A 19,924-nucleotide genomic window follows, 5' to 3' on the forward strand; every position below is an offset into this window, starting at 1 on the left:
AATTCACCTCTCCTTAACCATTCCTGTGTTTGATCCTGATCAATATGAGGTTGTTGCAGAAGTTTTCTGTACTTGCAACTATATTTATGTATTTTACACATTTCTTGCCTTTTTATATAACCTTCACCTTATATTTTTTTTTTACTTTTTGGCACATTCAGTTCCTACCAGATTTTTATCTACTTCTGGTTTGATTTCCATTCCCACTTAATGCCGATATGCTTCTGCTAGACTAAGCAGGAAAGTCATCTTAGATTTATAGTCCTCATGTTTCAAAACTTTCACTATGTTTGGGTCTTATGAAGTCAGTAGATATTTATGCAGTCCCACGATTGCAGATCTATACATGTAATCAATTTCAAGGAGGTCCAGACCTCCTTTGGAACTGGGAATATATAATCTTGGTATGCACTGATTTTTGTAAATCATATGATGAGTATGAAGCATTCTTCTTGATTTCCTGTCTAATCTGTCCAACACCTTTTGGGGCCAGTCAGCCACTCCAAAACTGTAAATTAGGACAGGAAGAGCAAATTGGTTTATCGCTTGAACTTTGTTCCTAGATGTCAATGCTGTTTTTAGGATTAATTTAAGTCTTTTATAATATTCCTTAGTAAGTTTTATTCACATTTGGTCATGTTTTACTGTTGATCCTTCATCAATTCCCAAATATTTATTCACTCCTTCTTGCTCAGGTTTTTTTATACCAAATTCTTGTCCCAAAATGATGTTTTCCTGGTGCTGCAGTTTTCCTGCTTTAAAAGTTGCTTTTGCACATTTATCAAGAATAAATTACATTCTTATATCATCTGAAAAAGTTTTGATTACTTGCAGTTGTGCTTTCAGTTCCTCATCTGATGAGCTATACAGTTTTAAATAATCTACAAGAGAAGATGAGAAGTTTTTCCACTTTGTTGCTTTCTGGGAACCAAATTATATCCATGGACTAATCAGTTTAGCAGACAGCTTAATGGGTTAAGGGCAAGGCAAAAGAGCAGCGGTGACAGAGAGTCACTCTGGAACAATAAATAATTTGTTCTTTATCATGGCTTAACTGCAGAGTGATTTGCCACTGTTTCATGGTTGCTGTGATGTAGTTTATCAGTGTAGGGTTTATCTTATACATTTTTAAGCATTCTTTTATCCATGAATGTGAGATACTGTCAAATGCTTTTTTGTAGTCTATCCATGCCATAGTTAGATTCTACCCCTTTTTACAGTTCTCCACTATGACTTTATTTAACAACAAATGATCCTTTGTTCTATATAACTTTCTTTTATTACCCTTTTGTTCTATTGCCATGATTGAGTTTTCTTCTAAATGACTATAAACTCTGTAGGCATCAATTCAGGTGTATAGTTTATAAATCATTGGAGGACAAGTCATTGGTCTATAGTTTTTAGTGTAGCGTGCAGGTTCACTCTTAAGTAGGAGCATTGTTTTTCCTTTTGTTAGCAAGGCTGGTGTCTGTTTGGGGTACACGTAAATAGTTCTTCCTCATGGCTAAATCTTCATGCAAAGATGTTAATACTTTTAGCCAGAAGTTAGGTACTGTATCTGGGCCTGGGATTTTCCATTTAGAGGCTTTTCTTAACTTTCTTTCCATCTCTCTGGCTGTTACTTCATCCCATTTCACATCCTGTGCATTTGAATTTCTTATTCTTTCTTTTACTTCTTCTATTCATTTAGCATCTTTGTTATGTTCCACAGGATTGTCATTGATATTTCTCCAAAATGTATCTATTTCTTCTTATTTTGGTGGTCTTTCAATTCCTTTTATCTTGTTACCCAATTCTTATAAAACTGTTTTGGGTCATCAATAAATTGCTTATTTTGTGCTTTTCCTCTATATTTATCTATGTATCTTCTATGTTTTTCTGCCTGTGTTTAAATTTTTAGTTAATCATTTGTAATACTACACAATAAATCACAATCTATTATAATACTGCCCATTGCTTTTATCATGTCTATCTTTCTGAGTATTTTTGTTGATCTGTTCTCTCTTCTATACTCTGCTAACAGTGACACTTCTTGTCTTAATTGTTTTATAGAAAAAATAAATGCTGTGTAAAAGCTCACAACGAAGCAACCAAGCATAATCTCAGAGTCTTCAAATTCCTTGCACATAAAATTTATTGTAAAAGAAAACCGGTGAGCGCTTCCGCTAATAAGCTTCATCAGACCATCTCGCACTTAATAAAAAACACTTCATTTACAAGAATTCAAAAATTCAACTTCGAATCACATAAGCACACCATTTGAATCAATTTGATCAAACATATTCTTAAAAAGACAGTGTAGGGGCTATACCATTACTAATAGACAAAACTTCATAGTGCACTGCCAAATAAACAATATAACACATATATAAAAAATATAATATATATAAATATAACAGTCTACATATCTATATCATAAATATAATGCAAAATATATTAATAACAAAATAGACACACTCTCATTTCATAGAGATAAGAACACATTTTTAATAAGTATCCAGCAAAGACTGTGAATCCTTTGTTTGAAAGCTTGTTGGATGAGGTAGCCGTTTTTAAACGAAAATTAATGCAACAGAAAAAGACAAAAATTTTAAGGGACATTAATGATTTTAAATCAGGCCATGTCTTTATGTGGCCGCGACCTGGACAGAAAGTTGAAAGACTTTATAACTCTAATGTCGATGCCATACCTGACAATATTTCAGTGGCTAGAAAAGTTGTTTCATCTGGAAACATTGCTTCCAAAAATAATGTTTGTATTAGTGTGAACCCTGCTAACAATGGAAATTTTGTAAATGATACCACTAATGAGAATTGTGACAGTAATGCTGTGAATTGTGCTGGGAATATTGTGAACATGACAAGGATTAGTGTGGTGAGTCCCAGTAACACTGTGATATCATCTCCATCTGGGAATATGGAAGGGGCATGCTCTGGTGAGGCGTTATGTTCATCCCAACAGCAAGAAGGGAATTTTTACCCTAATGTGGTCATTAAGAAAACCACTAGTAATGTTGTTGAGAGCAAAAGAGTTGTTAGACCAAATGTAAATACAAATAATGCTCGGGTTAATGATAATTCCCCGAGTGCTATGGTTAATGGTGTTGTAGGTGGTCTTCCTTTTCCATTACCAGTCAGGACAGACAAGGGAGGGAGACGAACGAGATCTATGAATCGAGGGCACCAGAAGAGCAAGTTCTCAGGGGAATACAATTCAAATCAGACCCTGAAAAAGATGTGGGGGAAAGCAGTGAATCATTAATTCTGAATATCTCCTCTTATGGGCTATCACCGGAGGAGAAAGAAGTTTTATGTAGGGGTCTGAATTTCATCCCCACATGCAGGAGCAGGATGTCGGATACTATTTTAGACCTTAAGGTCTTCTGTAGGAATGGCATACTACGATTACAATATGGGGAATCTACAAGGGAGGATGGCCCTGTTGACACTGGACCACATCGTCCCCTCTTTAAGAAATTGAGTAATTTTGTCCCTGTCAACCATCCCTTATTGGATGCCTATATGAAGCTCACAGAGGAAGCAATTTATAGATTTTATGATAGTAAGGGAGGTGATGTTAATAGGAGGTTTAAGTGCAATTTGAGCTACAATGAGAGGAAAGCACTGAGGAATCTTCTGGACAATGTATTGATAACTATAAGGCCAGCAGACAAGGGTGGCCTTATAGTTGTCATGGATAAAACACATTATTTGCGGTCTATGCAAGTACTGTTAGAAGATGATAAATATTATAGTAAGATTACTGTCACTGAAGTTCATAGGATTATTTGTTCCATCTCTGATATTTTGCATGATGTTTTCATCGGAGGCCTTATTACGGAGGATAACTACAATTACCTTAATGTGGTTAATCCTTTGATACCACCAATACAAGGACTGCCGAAAGTGCATAAAGATCCACTTGATCCACCAATGAGACCCATAGTGGCGGGTGGAGGATGGATCATGGAACCTCTATCAGTGTATGTTGAGAAACATCTAAGACCAGTCTTTAGCCAGAATAAGGTGGTCCTTAGAGATTCTAAAGAATTCCGTATAGACTTATATGAATGTACCAGGGAAATCTACGACCTTGAAAGGGTGTTTTTTGTCACCTTAGATGTACAATTCCTCTTTACAGTTATTCCCAATGATTTGGGTGTACAGTATGTACAAGAATATCTTATGGCTAATAGTGAATTTACTTAGGTACAGATAGACCTTATTTGCCATTTTTTGGAAGTAATTTTAGAGAATAATCTCTTTACTTTCAATGGTGAGATGTACATTCAAAGACATGGCGTAGCTATGGGGACTTCATGTGCCAATAGTTATGCCAATATGTTTTTGGCACATTGGGAAACACAATACTCTTTGGTAAGGAGGAATTGAAGACACATGTTATATTTTATCGACGTTTTGTCGATGACCTGTTCCTCTTATGGAAAGGAAGTCAAGATGAGCTTTGTGTTTTTCATCGGATGATGAATGAACTTACTGACTGTCTACAATTCACCATCAGTTGGTCCTATACATGGATAGAGTACTTGGATCTTTATGTGGAGAAATTAGACAACTGCCTTATTAACACTGGGGTTTTTCGTAAGGCATGCTATAGGAATTCCCTTTTAGCTAGGTCTAGCATGCATCCGGGTTACATCTTCCAGAATTTGATAAAAGGCCAAGGTATGAGGGCCTCCAAGTTGAATCCCATGCATGATGGTTTTCAGGATGAAATTAGAAGCCTGGAATCCAGGTTATTAAGGAGAGGGTATGGACATGGTGAGATTGCTGAGAATTTGTCAGAATTAAATATATTACGGGAGGGTGTTGCAGCCCCATATTTTGGACCAACTAAGGAAACCTCTGGGAGAGTGAATAGGGACCATGTTACCAATAGGAGGCTTCTTAAAGTCCCCCTTTTTTATACCAATGATAATAAGGCGTCGGTTGATATTTTCACTAAGAACTGGTCTATTTTGCAAGTTGACTCAGGTATTAGTGAGAAAGTAGGTGAGAGACCTAGTTTTCTATATAAAAATAGAAAAAATTTGAAAAGACTACTCTGTTATGAGAGAGGTACCAATGAATCCAGGAAATAAGTGGGAATCACTTCACCGTGTGGCAGTTGTAGTTTTTGCTCCCTAATTAATACATCAAGCACTTTCTATCACCCTAATCTTTGTAAGGAATTTGTGTTTCATGTCAATGCAACATGTAGAACACGTAATGTGGTTTATTTAGCTGAGTGTCATGCTTGTGACTCGTTTTATGTTGGTAAGACCAACAGGGTCCTTCATGATAGGATCAGAGAACTTATGTACAATATTAGGAAAGATCGGAACATAATGCACTTTCCAAACATATTATGCATGCTGGGGATACACATGCTTTTAATTTTAGGGTCATAGAGACCATTACCCCAAGTATTAGGGAAGGTGATATTAGGAACCATACTGAGTACAGGGAAACTAATTGGATTTTTATCCTCAGAGCAGACAGGGGGAGGGAGTTGAATGAAAGGGCATCCATCAAGCCCTTGCTTAAGAAATGAAGGATTCAGAAATGAGAGTGTGTCTATTTTGTTATTAATATATTTTGTATTATATTTATGATATAGATATGTAGACTGTTATACTTATATATATGTTTTATATATGTGTTATATTGTTTATTTATTTATTTATTTATTTAACAGTGCACTATGAAGTTTTGTCTATTAGTAATGGTATAGCCCCTACACTGTCTTTTTAAGAATATGTTTGATCTAATTGATTCAGTTGGAGTGCTTATGTGATTGGATGTTGAATTTTTGAATTCTTATAAATGGAGTGTTTTTTATTAAGTGTAATATGGTCTGATGAAGCTTATTAGCGAAAGCGCTCACCATTTTTCTTTTACAATAAATTTTATGTGCAAGGAATTTGAAGACGCTGAGATTTTGCTTGGTTGCTTTGTTGTGAGCTTTTACACAGCATTTATTTTTTACATAATTTTTTGCAATGGAGCATTTACCCTGTGGACTATACTTTGTTCTATTTCTTTGTTTTATAGTTTTCTCTATTCAATATTTCCATGATGGCATTTGATTTCTCCCAGTCCTTTCCCTTACTACCCTTGTTCTTGTGGTAGGACTTTATTATTAATTTGGCTGCACAGTAATGTATCCGATTTACTTCTGTTATATCGCATGAAACTCTATGGACAGTCCCAGTTACTGATTACTGTGTTTATTTGTTTTATCAAACTTCTAACTTTTTGGATTTTATTTACCTTCTGCAGTCTGTTTCTTTCATTGATCTTAATATGTCTGTCCAGCTGTATTAAATCAAGCAACTCTTCTCTTAAATCATTTTCTTCTAAACTGAGGCCACATTCTTTGTTCTCCATTTCCTGTGGGCATTCTATAGAAAGTTCCAGAGCATCTTCCTGTGCTAAGTTCTCTTCAATGTTGCTCTGTGTCATCCGTTGCTCTTTTGTATGGGAACACACTTGCAGGTTGGCATAATTGTTTAGGTGTTTGTCTTGCAGACACAAGATACAGGGTTTGATTCTCATGAAAAAGAAATTGGCTAGGCTTAAAATGGCCCACAAGGGCAGTTAGCCTAGTACGTATCTATGAACCTATCATTCCACAACAATGACTGTGCCAGAGTTGTCACAGTTTCATGTTCTTTCCTTTGCTGTATAGCTTCAACAGAATGTTTGTTCTGGTTTCCTGTGGGAGGCTCCAAAGTATCTCCATATGTCAATGGATTAGCTGCTTCCCTCTTTACTGGTTTCTCCTTAATTTGGGTGTCCATTGCTCTACCCTGTTGTGTTGTTATTAGAGTTAAATTTTCTATACTAAATAGGCTCATAGGTTCATAGTTGGGTACTAGGCTATCTGCCCGAAGGCATTTATAAGCCTAGCCAGAATGTGTTGGCTTTTGCCGCCCCCTTAGATTAGTTCCCTGTGCCTTTATCCAGCAGAGCCACTGAAGTGATCCTCGAGATAAACTTTCTGTTTCCCATCCACTCGTCAAGGTTTCTTTTGAAGAGTGTTAGTGAGGAGCTCTGCCTAATGTAGATTGGGATCTTGTTCCAATGCATGGGAAGTCTCTGGGACACAAATCTATCCCTCCAGCACGTCTTATTTATTATTGTGGTGAGGTTTAGATCCCTAGAGAATTGTGGCTCGAGGGGATAAGGTTTTCTTTAGGTGGAGCATGTCCATCAATTCTGGCTTGGACATGGCCTTGTATGTCAGGCAGAGATCACCTCTGAGTAGGCGGTATGCAGCCGAGTACAACTGGAGTTTTTTCAGTTGAGCTGCATAGGGCATCTGTTTGAGGCCATTGATCCTCTTGGTGAGGTACTTCTGTGGTCTTTCCAGCTGTTGCAGGTGTCTTGTAAGATACATCCCAAATGGGGCATTGTACGCTATGATGGGTCTGATGAGTGATGAGTAGAGGGGCACAATGACCTCTTTTGATCTGGATGCGAACCCTTTTGTGATTAGGTGGGCCACATAGAAGGATTTTCTAACCACTTTGGCAATGTGATTATCAAAGGTGAGATTACTATCTACTAGGGTCCCCAGATCCCTTATTATGTCTTCCGTATTTAGGGGACTACCACCTATTTGGTAGTTTGTGGGTACTTTGCTTTTTCCAAAGGGGATGACTATGCACTTTTTGGCATTTAGCTTGAGGCCATGATTTTGACACCAGGTATCTGTCTCAATGAGACCTTTTTGGAGGATGTCTTTGTCAGCCAGTGAGTCAATTATAGCCCCTAGTTTGCAGTCATCTGCAAACATGGTCAGCCATAGTCCTCCTGTGCTTGCCTGTACCTCTGAAAAGTATATGCCGAACAGGAAGGGTCCTAGGACTGAGCCCTGGGGAATGCCACTTGTAACCGGTTTAGAGTCAGACCTAGACCCTGCAACTCTCAACATGTGGGTTCTATCCATGAGCCAGTTGGCAACCCATCTTGTGACCTAGGGGTTTATATTCAGGCTGGTGAGCTTGTCTATAATGCCAGAATGGGAATGGTGTCAAAGGCCTTAGCAAGGTCTAGGTAGGCTGTGTATACCACCTTTCCCTTGTCTATAGCTTTGGTAACTGTCTCAAAGAAGTCCCCCAGGTTTAGGAGGCATGATCTACCCTTAACAAAGCCAAACTGGGTAGGGTCCAGTGTTTGGAGGTTCCCATTGTCTCTGTTAATGAGTTCCATGAAGATGTGCTCCATAGCCTTGCAGACCAAGCTGGTCAGGCTTATAGGTTGATAGTTCCTGGGGTCTGTTGTGGCTCCATCTTTGTGAAGTGGAATAGCCGTTGCTGTGTGCCACTCTATGGGTATGTAGCCTGTGGAGAGGCTGAGTTTGAACAGTGTGTTTAGGTGAGGGGTTAGTTAATCTTTGAGCTCATGTAGGACGCAGCCTGGGACACTGTCCAGTCCCATTGATGCTGTGTTTTTGGCTTTGGAGAGGGCTGTTTTAACCTGAGTGTCTGTGATTTCAGGGACTCTACATTCTTCTGGTATGGTTATGGGCCCTTTTGGGGGTGAGAGGGGGGTGAAGTTTGCGCTGAACCTCTCTGCCAGGATGTTGGCGATATCGGTTGGTTCAGTGTATTTTCTGCCATTCTGCACTAACTCCGAGCAGATCTGAGCATTGCCACTTAGATTCTTGACATAGCTAAAGAATGCCTTGTGGTTATCTTTGGAGTCCTTGGCAATTTTTCTTTCAAAGCTTGCCTTGGATGATTTTATGAGGAATCGTAGTTTCTTGCTGATACTGATCAGGGATGTCTTCCCTTCTTGGGATTTTACTCTTTTCTGTACTAGTTTCCTTCTTCTATTGTATAGCTTGTTTATGGCAGGAGTCCACCAGACTGGTTTCCTTTTCTTGGAGGAGTGAGTCTTGGTTTTGCTTGGGATGGCACGATCCATGCATTCTTGTAGCTGCCCGTAGAATGCATTAGTAAAGGATTTTGCAGCTTAGACAGTGTTATCCTTCAGCATGGGGGCTTTGAAACTTTCGACCTCGGTCTTAAGTAACATGAAGTTTGCTTTTGAAAAGTTTTTCACAGTGGTTTTCTTGTCTGGGGGTGGGGGTGGAATATGGATATCCAAAGTGATTTGTTTATAGTCAGATCTAACCAGCGAGGGGTAGACCTCTGGTGTGGAACACCAGTCGCCCATTTTGGTGATGACCAGGTCCAATATGTTGTCACCTGTGGTGGGAGTGTTGACCAGTTGAACCAGGGTGTTTGAGTTTATAAATTCTAGGAAACATTGGGCAAGGGAGTTAGTAATTGAGTAGTTCTCCCAGTTAATGTTTGGGTAATTGAAATGACCCAATATTAGGGTGCTTGGTAGGACCTTTATGTTTCCCAGTGTTTCCAGAATCAGTAGCAAGCTACAATTTGAATTGCAGTTTTGCCCATTGTTAGTTGCACGTGGATGATCTCTGAAGCATCGTGCTGTGCCACTAACCTGGAGGTGTGGGTATCCTTGATGAATATGGATACGCCCCCGCCTTTTGTATTTTGGTTTAGGTTCTGTGGCCAAAATATATCATATGAGTTGTAGCCTGGTAGGGCTGGGGTGCTCTCTGGAGCCTTAAACCAGGTTTCTGTTACTGCACATGTAATGATTTTCTCCATACTGAGGAGTGCCTCGAGTGCATGCATTTTGAGGTTTAGACTTCTGGCATTGAGTAGCATTACCCTCAGTTTTTTTGTTACTTGTGCTATTTATAGTGGTGGGTTTGCCTTTTGAGCCTTGCCTAAAAAAGGCACTATGGGGGTGGCAAGAGTCTTGGCTAGTATTTGAAAGCCTAAGGGTGACAGGTGCAAGCCATCTCTAGTGAAGCAGCGTGGCTTGTCGAGCATGTCATCCCAGGTGGACAGACACTGGATCCCCTTTGAATGTCACCAGAAACTTAGCCAATTGTTGAAATCGAGAATTCTTTCTTGGTGAGGGCAGGATGCTACTCAGGGTCAGGGTCATAACGGCCTGGGCTACATGATCAGAGAGCTCTTCCATGTCTCTTTTCATGTAGTCCAGGGAGGTACGGCTCAGGTCATTCACACCAACATGGACAATGACAGAGTCATATTTGTACTTATTCTGGAGTGACCTGAGTGCTTCTGTTATGTGGTGGATCCTGGCACCTGACAGGCAGCTAACAGTAACCTTCTCCTTATTCAGCCTAGTGAGTGGGATGTTAGTGTGCCTGACTATAGAGTCTCCTATTACTAGTATGATGGGTATGTTATTTTGCCTTAGGGGCTGTGATTGCATGGCACACTGGTTTTGTGAAGTATGTGTTTCATGGTTTGTGTTGGTGGGGTGGAGGTTGCTTGGATGTTTGCTTTGGAGGCCTCTGTTGGTTTTGCAGATTTTTATTTAAAGCCTCCGAGTATGTTTTCATCTATTTATGTGTGTTTTTTGCCGGTGCTCGTTTAATAGGTCTATGTAAGACTGGTGGTGTGATGCAAGTATTTCCCTTCTCCTTTTGACTGTCTGATCCAGTCTTGGGTTGAGAGAGCTTAGCCTCTAGTTTGGCTGTATAACTGCATGTCTTGCATGTATTAGTGTCTGGTGGTAGGAGAAGGGGGTTGCCTGTGTACATGAGGCAGTTTTAACATTGCTCAAAATGCCCAGATTCACCAGTTGGACTGGAGAGTACACCTGAAACTGCCCTTTGGACATGCCTGGATAGGTACAGTGAACTGTTTTACTGGATGGCTGGTAAAGTCTAATAGAGAGCCTTGTCCTTCTGTACAGTACAGGAGGGTCTAGTGCTAGGGTTTATAAGTGCTTGCTATAAGTTTTGAACAAGTTCTGGGCTGAGAAATGAATGGCTTGAGTGCTTAAGTTGAAAGTTTGCCTAGTTCCAAGGGAAAAATTGAAGAGGACACTTTGTGGAGCCGGAAATAGTTTTACCCTAGTTAACCTGTGCTGCATGGCGCGCAAAACCAGGCAAATAAGGTATTTATAGCAGGGAAATGAAAGAGCTAGAAATTACCCCAAAATGGCCAATAAACTACTAATTTCTGGGCTGAAACCACTCCTCCAGGGACAGATAGGCTGCTCAAAGCTCCCCTCTGTCACAGGTGAACAGAGAAACTTCCTTCTATCCAAGTAAGGTATGGGAAAAAACAGAGATTTGTAACACAGCCCTGAATTCAGCACTAACCTGAAAACTGGACTATACTAACTTAGAAAGGCGGGAAACAAGTATATATATATATATATATATATATATATATATATATATATATATATATATATATATGTATATGTTTGTTTCAGAAAATAAAGCAGATACACTCAAAAAAAAAAACAGTTTAAAAGCACAGAAAAGGATACTTATTGTTATATATTGCAGATCAGAGTTGTAGTCAATGCACCCAGTAATAAAGTAGGAAGAAACACAAATACAGTAAAAGCAGATGAATAAAGTGCAATTTATATATGTATGCACACACACACACACACACACACACACACACACACACACACACACACACACACACACACACATACACACACACATATATATATATATATATATATATATATATATATATATATATATATATATATATATATATATAAAACAATAGAAATCTCCAAAAAAAGATGGCCTGGATCAGTGCTCAAGTTATACAGACAAAGCGAGATTCGGCAGGCCTGAATCTGGTCTATGCTACAGCAACAAGGCACACCAATTTCAGAAAGAAACAGTTCAAATAAGCAGTCACAATAAACCAGAAATTCCCAGCTCAGAAGGGCAGAATCCAGTCTCTCCTACCACAAGAGTGCAGACCACAAACCTTCTTCATGTAGAATAACTGGCCTGAAGCCCAAGTGCTTAAGCCAGAAGTAATACACTTTTAGAATAGCAGACACTGGGCCTTCAATCAGCAATTCCCAGCTTAGAAGGATGTAAGCTACCTGTCCTGCCACAACAGTGCAGACCACAAACCTTCTTAATGTAAAACAGACTGTATGAAGCTCAAGTGCTTAAACCAAAAGACTGAGAATAACAGTTACAATTTAATCAGGCTACGACCAAGCAGTAATAAATGCAGCAGAATAAATAAAATTGAGTACTTTTAAGAAAAGCAAAATAAACTAGGAGGAAACACAAATACAGTAAAAGCAAATGAATAAAGTGCAAAAATGTTTTTTTTTTTAAGTGCAAGAAGAGAGGAAGGAAGAATCTAAGTGGGCTGCCCTTCTTAAATCTTCTCTCTGTATTAAGTAGAGTGAAAACTAGACTCAGAATATGATCTAACTGTACTCGGTTAAGTGAGCAAATGAGATGGACCCAGGAGGAGTGTTTTAATACAGACTTACAGGAGAGGCGGGCAATTCCAGAGCCACCAACACTAATACCAACACAGGAACAGTGAGGGAGGGTGGGAAACTAATTGCAAAGAGACACACATCACACTGTTCAAAAATACACAATTAGTTAACAGAGAAAATGAAAATACAGTACTTTTAAAATTGCAAGTTTGTACTTAACAGAAGACTAAAATTCACTACTGCAAGTTTCACTTAGCTTCAACTTGTAATGCAGATGTTTGTAGCCCAACAGGTCTCTCAGGAGTTGAGCATAAAATGATTTCTCAAACTTTGTGGCTAGCACTTAATGTATGGAGGAATCCGTCTAGGCTATTAATTATCAGATAACAAAGAAGTGATAACACCACCCCCTCTTATAGCAAAACAACTGCAGAGAGACACACATCATACTGTTCAGAAACACACAATTAGGAAACAGAAAAAATGAAAATACAGTACTTTTAAAACTGCAAGTTTGTACTTAACAGAAGACTAAAATTCACTACTGCAAGTTTCATTTAGCTTCAGCTTGTAATGCAGATGTTTGTAGTACTCACAAAGCCCTCAGAGAGTTGAGCAAAAAATGATTTCTCAAACTTGGTTTGCTTAAAGTACAGAGAATCCCTAGGCTATAATTTAATAGAATACAAACAAAGTGATAACACCCACCCTTATAGAAAAATAACTGCAGAAGAGAGAGACATACATCACAGACTTCAGACACACACAGGAAAAAAAAAAAAAAAAAAAAATACTTTTTTTAAACTGCAAGTTTGTTGTACTAACAGAAGACTAAAATTCGCTACTGCAAGTTTCATTTAGCTTCAGCTTGTAATGCAGATGTTTGTAGCCAATCTTTCACTTTGCATGTAATCCATAACCTCAGTTTCTATTTCTTTAACTTCTCCATTACTAATCCTCTTTTCTACTTTTCCTCTTTGTTTTCTTATTTTTGTATTGTAAAATGTTCCATATCCAGATGTCTTTGTCTGTGTTTCTCTTCAAATATCTTTGGTGCTGCTCTTTTTGCATTGCTTAGTTTTGCTTTCTTCTTGTCATAAATATTGGACCATATTAAATCTCTTTTTCTTTCCCATGTCCTCATTTCTTCTTCAGATGTCACCTGCTCCTCTTGTTTCTCCTTACTTTGGGGACTAGTTGTTCCATCATGCTGTCATATAACCTGTGTTAGACTTTCTACACTGAATCCTTCACTTCACAAGTATTCCATAACTTCACCTTCTGTTTTTTAACTTCTACTTCACTAATCTTCTGTTCTACATTCCCTCTTTGTGATCCAATTTGTTAAAAATTAAAAATTTGTATTTTATTAATCTTCTATATAGCTGCGGTGGTGGTGCTGCGGTAGCGTTGTCGCCTCACAGTAAGATGTTGTCCTGTTCAATTCTCAGCTAAAGCGTCTTCTGTGTGGAGACATGCGTGAATGGGTGTACCTTCATTGAAAGTTGTGTGTCAGGCCTGGCAAGTCGGTACGTAAAAATCTACTGCCAATCATTAGCGGACCGGAGTTCCGCTGTGGTGACCCCTAACCGGGAAAAGCCGAAAGATGCAACATTTTATTAATCTTCTATATAGGGTGTCTGATGATTCACTACTATGTTTTGACAACCTCAAACATTCCCAGAGGTACTTGTCTCTAAATGCCCTATATACCTAAAAAAGGTCTCTTCTTAAATATATATATGAGACACTGTACAAGTCTGGATAATGTAGTCTTTCATAATAACTTAAATTTTCACATCCATGGATCCCCTTTGTATATTTTTGCTGTACTCTTTCCAGTTTACTCATGCAAGTTTGCTTAGAGTGTGTCCATATTGCTATTCCATACTCACGTTTGGGATTAATATAACTAACAAACAATGACTTAATCATTTCTGGTTTCTAGACCTTATAAAAGTTTACCTTTAGAAAGGCGTTTCACACTCAGACGAACAGCAATTATTCGAAAGGCTGTTTGCAAAGTTTGCAAACGCCGAATAAAAAAAGGTTTGAGTGTGCAATGAGCAAATGCACAGTGACATTCGCTCATTGCACATTCGACATTGTAGGGCGGATTGCACTATAGTGGGGTTTGGAAAATGGTCTTTTTCCCCACTGTAGTGCGATCTCGTAGTTAGAATATTAAAGTCGGGGGGTGGGGGGTGCAGATGGGCTTGCCCCCCACTTTACACTTCTTTTTTTGTTTCGTTCGACATTAATGTTCGCAAAACAGTGAATCTGCTTTTCGATTTGCTGTTTTTCAAACATTAAGGACTATCGCCGTTTTCACTTTCATGGTTATGAGTCGCTCATATGAGCATTCAAACCACTGTGATTCGGCTTTATAAAGGTAAACCCTTATAAATCTTTTTTATACATCCTATAGTTCTATAACTATCATTAACCAATTTTTATGGTTGATATTATTAGAAAAATTCAAAGTTGGATCTACCCATATACCCAGGACCTTAAATGAATCTACTGTTTCAATCACTGTGTGCTGTGTTAAATATTCACTTTTCAATTTATGTCTCCCAAATTACATATGCTTAGATGTTGATGTCTTTATCAGCATATTCTCCCTTGTCCAAATGGTCACTTTAATCAAGTTCTTTTGCATACATGCCCTAAACATGTGTAATCAGTTTACCCATTTTCAGGTCATTTGCATACAGACTGTAGAACATCTCGATGAAAAAGATAGATCTGAAAGATACAATCTAAACAAGTTTGGGCCTAGGACAGATCCCTGTGAGACACCTTGAGTGTAACCTTGAATTTTACCTGTCCACTTGCTGTATGATAATTGCCATGTCCTATTTGTAAGCCACGCAGCTATGCATCTTATCAAGAGTACATCAGTACCTAGTTGTTATAATTTATTGATCAGTGTATATGACCCTGTCAAATGCTGGAGTTAAATTTACATAAACTGCATCGTAGCACAATTTTTCATTCATAGCTGTTATTATATTGTTATAAAACATCGTGTTACAGGTGGTAATAGAACTATTTTTAAGATATGCATGCTGATATATGGTTTCAAATCCTAACCTTTCCATTTCTGACAATAATTTATTAAATATAACCTTCTCCATTATGTTTCCACAACATGAAAGTAAACTAATGGATTTGTCCTTCTTCTCTTTCCATTAAAGAGAGGTTTAACAACTGCATATCTCCAGTCATGAGAAATCTTCCCATATTTGTACAACCTAGTAAATAACAGATATAATGGAAGTGTAAGTTCATGCTGAAGTTTGAAATTTTCCTTAAAAGCTGATATTTCACATCAGTTTATCCAGGTGTAAAATAGTGCACCTGAGTCATGACAAGAAAATGGAATAAACACAGAGCCTATGGGCTCAGACTTGTATGTCTAGAACAAGAAGCATGTTCTGGAGGCTATTATTATGGAAAACCTAAACCACAAGGCTCAGAGTGAAAGAGTGGTAAAAAAACGTAGATTATATTCTGAAGTCTTTATCAGGCAGTGGGTTAAAATTCAGAGACAGGAAGACAATGATGCTGGTTTATCAGGCTCTGTTTTGCCTGAAGGCAGAGCATTGTGTGCAGTTCTTGAAGCCTTATAAGCAATGTAAGGTCACAGTTCTGATTATGCCCCTCCCTCCCCCAAAAAAGTTCTTCCAATGTTTTGAGCATTAACAGAGCTTATACAGGCTCCATACTTCAGTTAAGCTAATAAACACATTCATTTCAGCTACTACAATATAAGCCAGCTGCTGAAATGAATAAATGAATCCTGGCACTTTGCTTGCATCTGATTGGCATCTCTTTAACATTACTAAACCCTTGGATTGGCATCAAGTGCAGCCACCACTTTGGGGTCACCCTAATTAAGGTACTTATATAAGGCACAAATGAGTGAATATGATAAGATTACAATGGAAAGGGAAGAAGGAAAAGGTAACAGGGAAGAGGCATTGCCACGGGATCGAGCAGAAGTAGTTTAATCTTCATGTAAGGAAGTGCAGTTTTACAGAGATAGTAACTGATAGACTCAATTAACAGAAGAGCTCATAGACTATGACACACCTGAGAGCTTTAAAACAGCTTGGAATTCATGAAATGGGGGAAGAAAAGGTGGTACAGATGTTGCCTTAGGCTAGGTCTTAACATTCAGATAAGCAGGTAGACTCATAGTTTCACCTGCTGGCTAACTAACATAACATATGGTATATGTAATAGCCACTGTGCACTTCTTGTAAATCTGTTACAGATTGTAAACTGGGTTCAAGTTTAAAGGCATTTGCAGGAATATCACTATTATCAGAGTATTATCGACAGATTGCCAGTACTGAACACCTGAATGGTCTGCATTTTAGCAAATCAATAATCTGCAATGTTACTACCATTTGCTAAATCTGTGTCCCATGTAAATGGTAAGCAGTACTGATAAACAGAACATTTTAGCACATATTGCAGATGTCCAGGAAGTATGGAAGACTTAAACATCAGGAAAAGGCAAACGTTTGCGAAGCAGAGGATAAGAATCTTGCTGATAGGACAATTGCCATTATTTTTTCAAAGAACTATCCACTCTCTTATTCATTGTGAAATGAGACCAGTTCCAGTAAGGAAGCACTGCTTAATGGCAAAACTTTCTCAAAGTTGTTTATTTTAGTAAAAGCTTCAGTCAATATTATTCTCTCACTATTAATTTACTAAGTACAGTTATATTCTCCTAGGAAAGGGATATGGTAGGAGTGATCAGCAGTGTGCAACATTGCTCCAGATAAGGTATTTGTGCTTTATTATTGTTGTTAACTTTGCAAGGCATGCTAGACAGTTATGTTGCTTTCAGGGACACTGCACAGTAGTCTGGTTCATGGACTTACTTGGAATCACATGACACATAACAATCCCCCGCACAGCTGATTGTCACCCAGGCCAGCCCACCATGACAGATATTTATGGTTCTGTTTAATTGTAGGAGTGACACTGCTACATTGTGTTCTCTCTTCCACGACACTTCAGAAGTGACAGCTTAGTTAAGCAAAAATAACTGCATGATGCGTAACAGCCGCCACAGATCTAGCAGAATGCGAGCAGCATATAACTGTGTGACATAAGGAGTACAAAAAATACGATCTTAATATTTCTACAAAGAACTTCTATGCTGATTCAGACAGTATAAGCACATTCAAAAACTTCTGTTTATTATTTTAAACAGTAATTATCTATGCAGTAACTATTCCATTTATTAAAAGGTATGGGGTAATGTTTTCCATAACAGTTCTTTTTTCTGAGAAATACTTTTCTGATGTGACATGAAGGGGAAGTTAGCTTGATGTCACTGTGAAATATATGAACATGAACTATTAATTATGCATTCTCTTGAGTCTGCTATGTGTACTGTTCTTTCTCATTTGTTAGAACATCTCTTGGTGTGAGAATAACATTACTTTAACTGGAAAGAGTTGAAGCCTTTTTTGAAGTTGAAGGCCTCTTGTCTGACTCCAATCAACCTTCAGAACTTCCTTTAACATAAATCTCCTGCCCTCCTTTGCACATTCCAGAACAAAAGAATCTAAGTTTTAAAATTCAGAATGTAATAAATCACTTCTCCTTGGACGTTTAAATTAACCATTCTTACTACTGAATCATATATCTCCCAAAACATTTTCTAAGATTGGTTTGAAGTAACTAATGTCTTGTTTGAAGCAGACTATAATGCTTTTTGAGGGTTCTTTTTTTCTGTATCTGAGTATTGTTCTATGATGGTTTTAGAATTACTGATATTCAAAAACAACCATGCCTCTGAAAAGCCGAACATATAGTTTCAAGATTTCATAGCAGTCATGCTCAACGTATTTTTTCTTTTTGTTTTAGAGTTTTTTTTTAGCTGGCAAAGTCGATATACGGTGGATATAAAAAGTTTACACACCCCTGTTAAAATGCCAGTTTTTTTGCGATATAAAAAAATGAGACGACAATAAATCATTTCAAAGCTTTTCCCACCTTTAATGTGACCTATAACCTGTACAATTCAATTGAAAAACAAACAAATCTGTTAGAGGGAAAAATATAAAAAATAAAAAAAGTACAATATGCTGGTTGCATAAGTGTGCACACCCTTAAACCTATACTTTGTTGAGTGTGCACACTGTTAAACTAATACTTTGTTGAATGACCTTTTGATTTAATTACAGCATTCAGTCTTCTTGGGTACACACCTGCCTTCAATTAAAGAGACTTTGATTAGCCCCAAATAAAGTTCAGCTGTTCTAGTAGGATTTTCCTGACATTTACTCAGTTGCCTGCTAAAGCAAATGCCATGGTTCGCAGAGTGCTTACAAAGCATCAAAGGGATCTCATTGTTGAAAGGTATCAGTTAAGAGAAGGGTACAAAAAATTTTCCACAGCATTGGATATACCATGGAACACAGTGAAGACCGTCATCAAAAAGTGGAGAAAATATGGGACAACAGTGACATTGCAAATAACTGGATAATTGATGAAAAGACAAGACAAAAACTGGTCAGGGAGGCTGCCAAGAGACATACAGCAACACTGAAGGAGCTACAAGAATTTCTGGCAAGTACTGGTTGTGTACTACATGTGACAACAATCTCCTGTATTCTCCATATGTCTGGACTATGGGGTAGGGTTGCAAGACGGAAGCCTTTTCTTACACAGAAAAACATCCAGGCCCAGCTAAAATTTGCAAAACAATACATCAAGTCTCCCAAAATCATGTGGGAAAATGTGCTATGGTCTGATGAGACCAAGGTTGAACTTTTTGGCCACAATTCCAAAAGGTACGTTTTTGGCACAAAAACACTTTGCATCACCAAAAGAACACTATCCCCTAGGTGAAGCATGGTGGTGGCAGTATCATGCTTTGGGGTTGCTTTTCTTCAGCTGGAACTGGGGCTTTAGTCAAGGTGGAGGGAATTATGAACAGTTCAAAATACCAGTCACTTTTGGCCCAAAACCTTCAGGTGTCTGCTAGAAAGCTGAAGATGAAGAGGAATTTCACCTTTCAGCATGACAATGACCCAAAGCATACATCCAAATCAACAAAAGAATGGCTTCACCAGAAGAAAATTGAAGCTTTGGAATTGCCCAGCTAGAACCCAGACCTAAATCTAATAGAAAATCTGTGGGGTGACCTGAAGAGGGCTGTGCACAAGAGATGCCCTTGCAATCTGACAGATTTGGAGCACTTTTGCAAGGAAGAGTGGGCAAATATTGCCAAGTCAAGATGTACCATGCTAATATTCCTACCCAAGAAGACTGAATGTTGTAATTAAATCAAAAGATGCTTCAACAAAGTATTAGTTTAAGGGTGTGCACACACAACAAAGTATTAGTTTAAGGGCGTGCACACTTATGTAACCAGCATATTGTATGTTTTTTTTTTACTTTTCCCCTAACAGATTTGTTTGTTATTCAATTCAATTGTACAGGTTATAGGTCACATTAAAAGTGGGAAAAGTTTTGAAATGATTTATTGTGGTCTCATTTTTTTATATCACAAAAACCTAGCATTTTAGCAGGGGTGTGTAAACTTTTTATATCCACTGTATATATTTTTCTTTTTGGTTTACTT

Source organism: Protopterus annectens, chromosome 2.part0 (assembly GCF_019279795.1).
Source record: "Protopterus annectens isolate FY-2018-M chromosome 2.part0, PAN1.0, whole genome shotgun sequence".
Classification (NCBI taxonomy): domain Eukaryota; kingdom Metazoa; phylum Chordata; order Ceratodontiformes; family Protopteridae; genus Protopterus; species Protopterus annectens.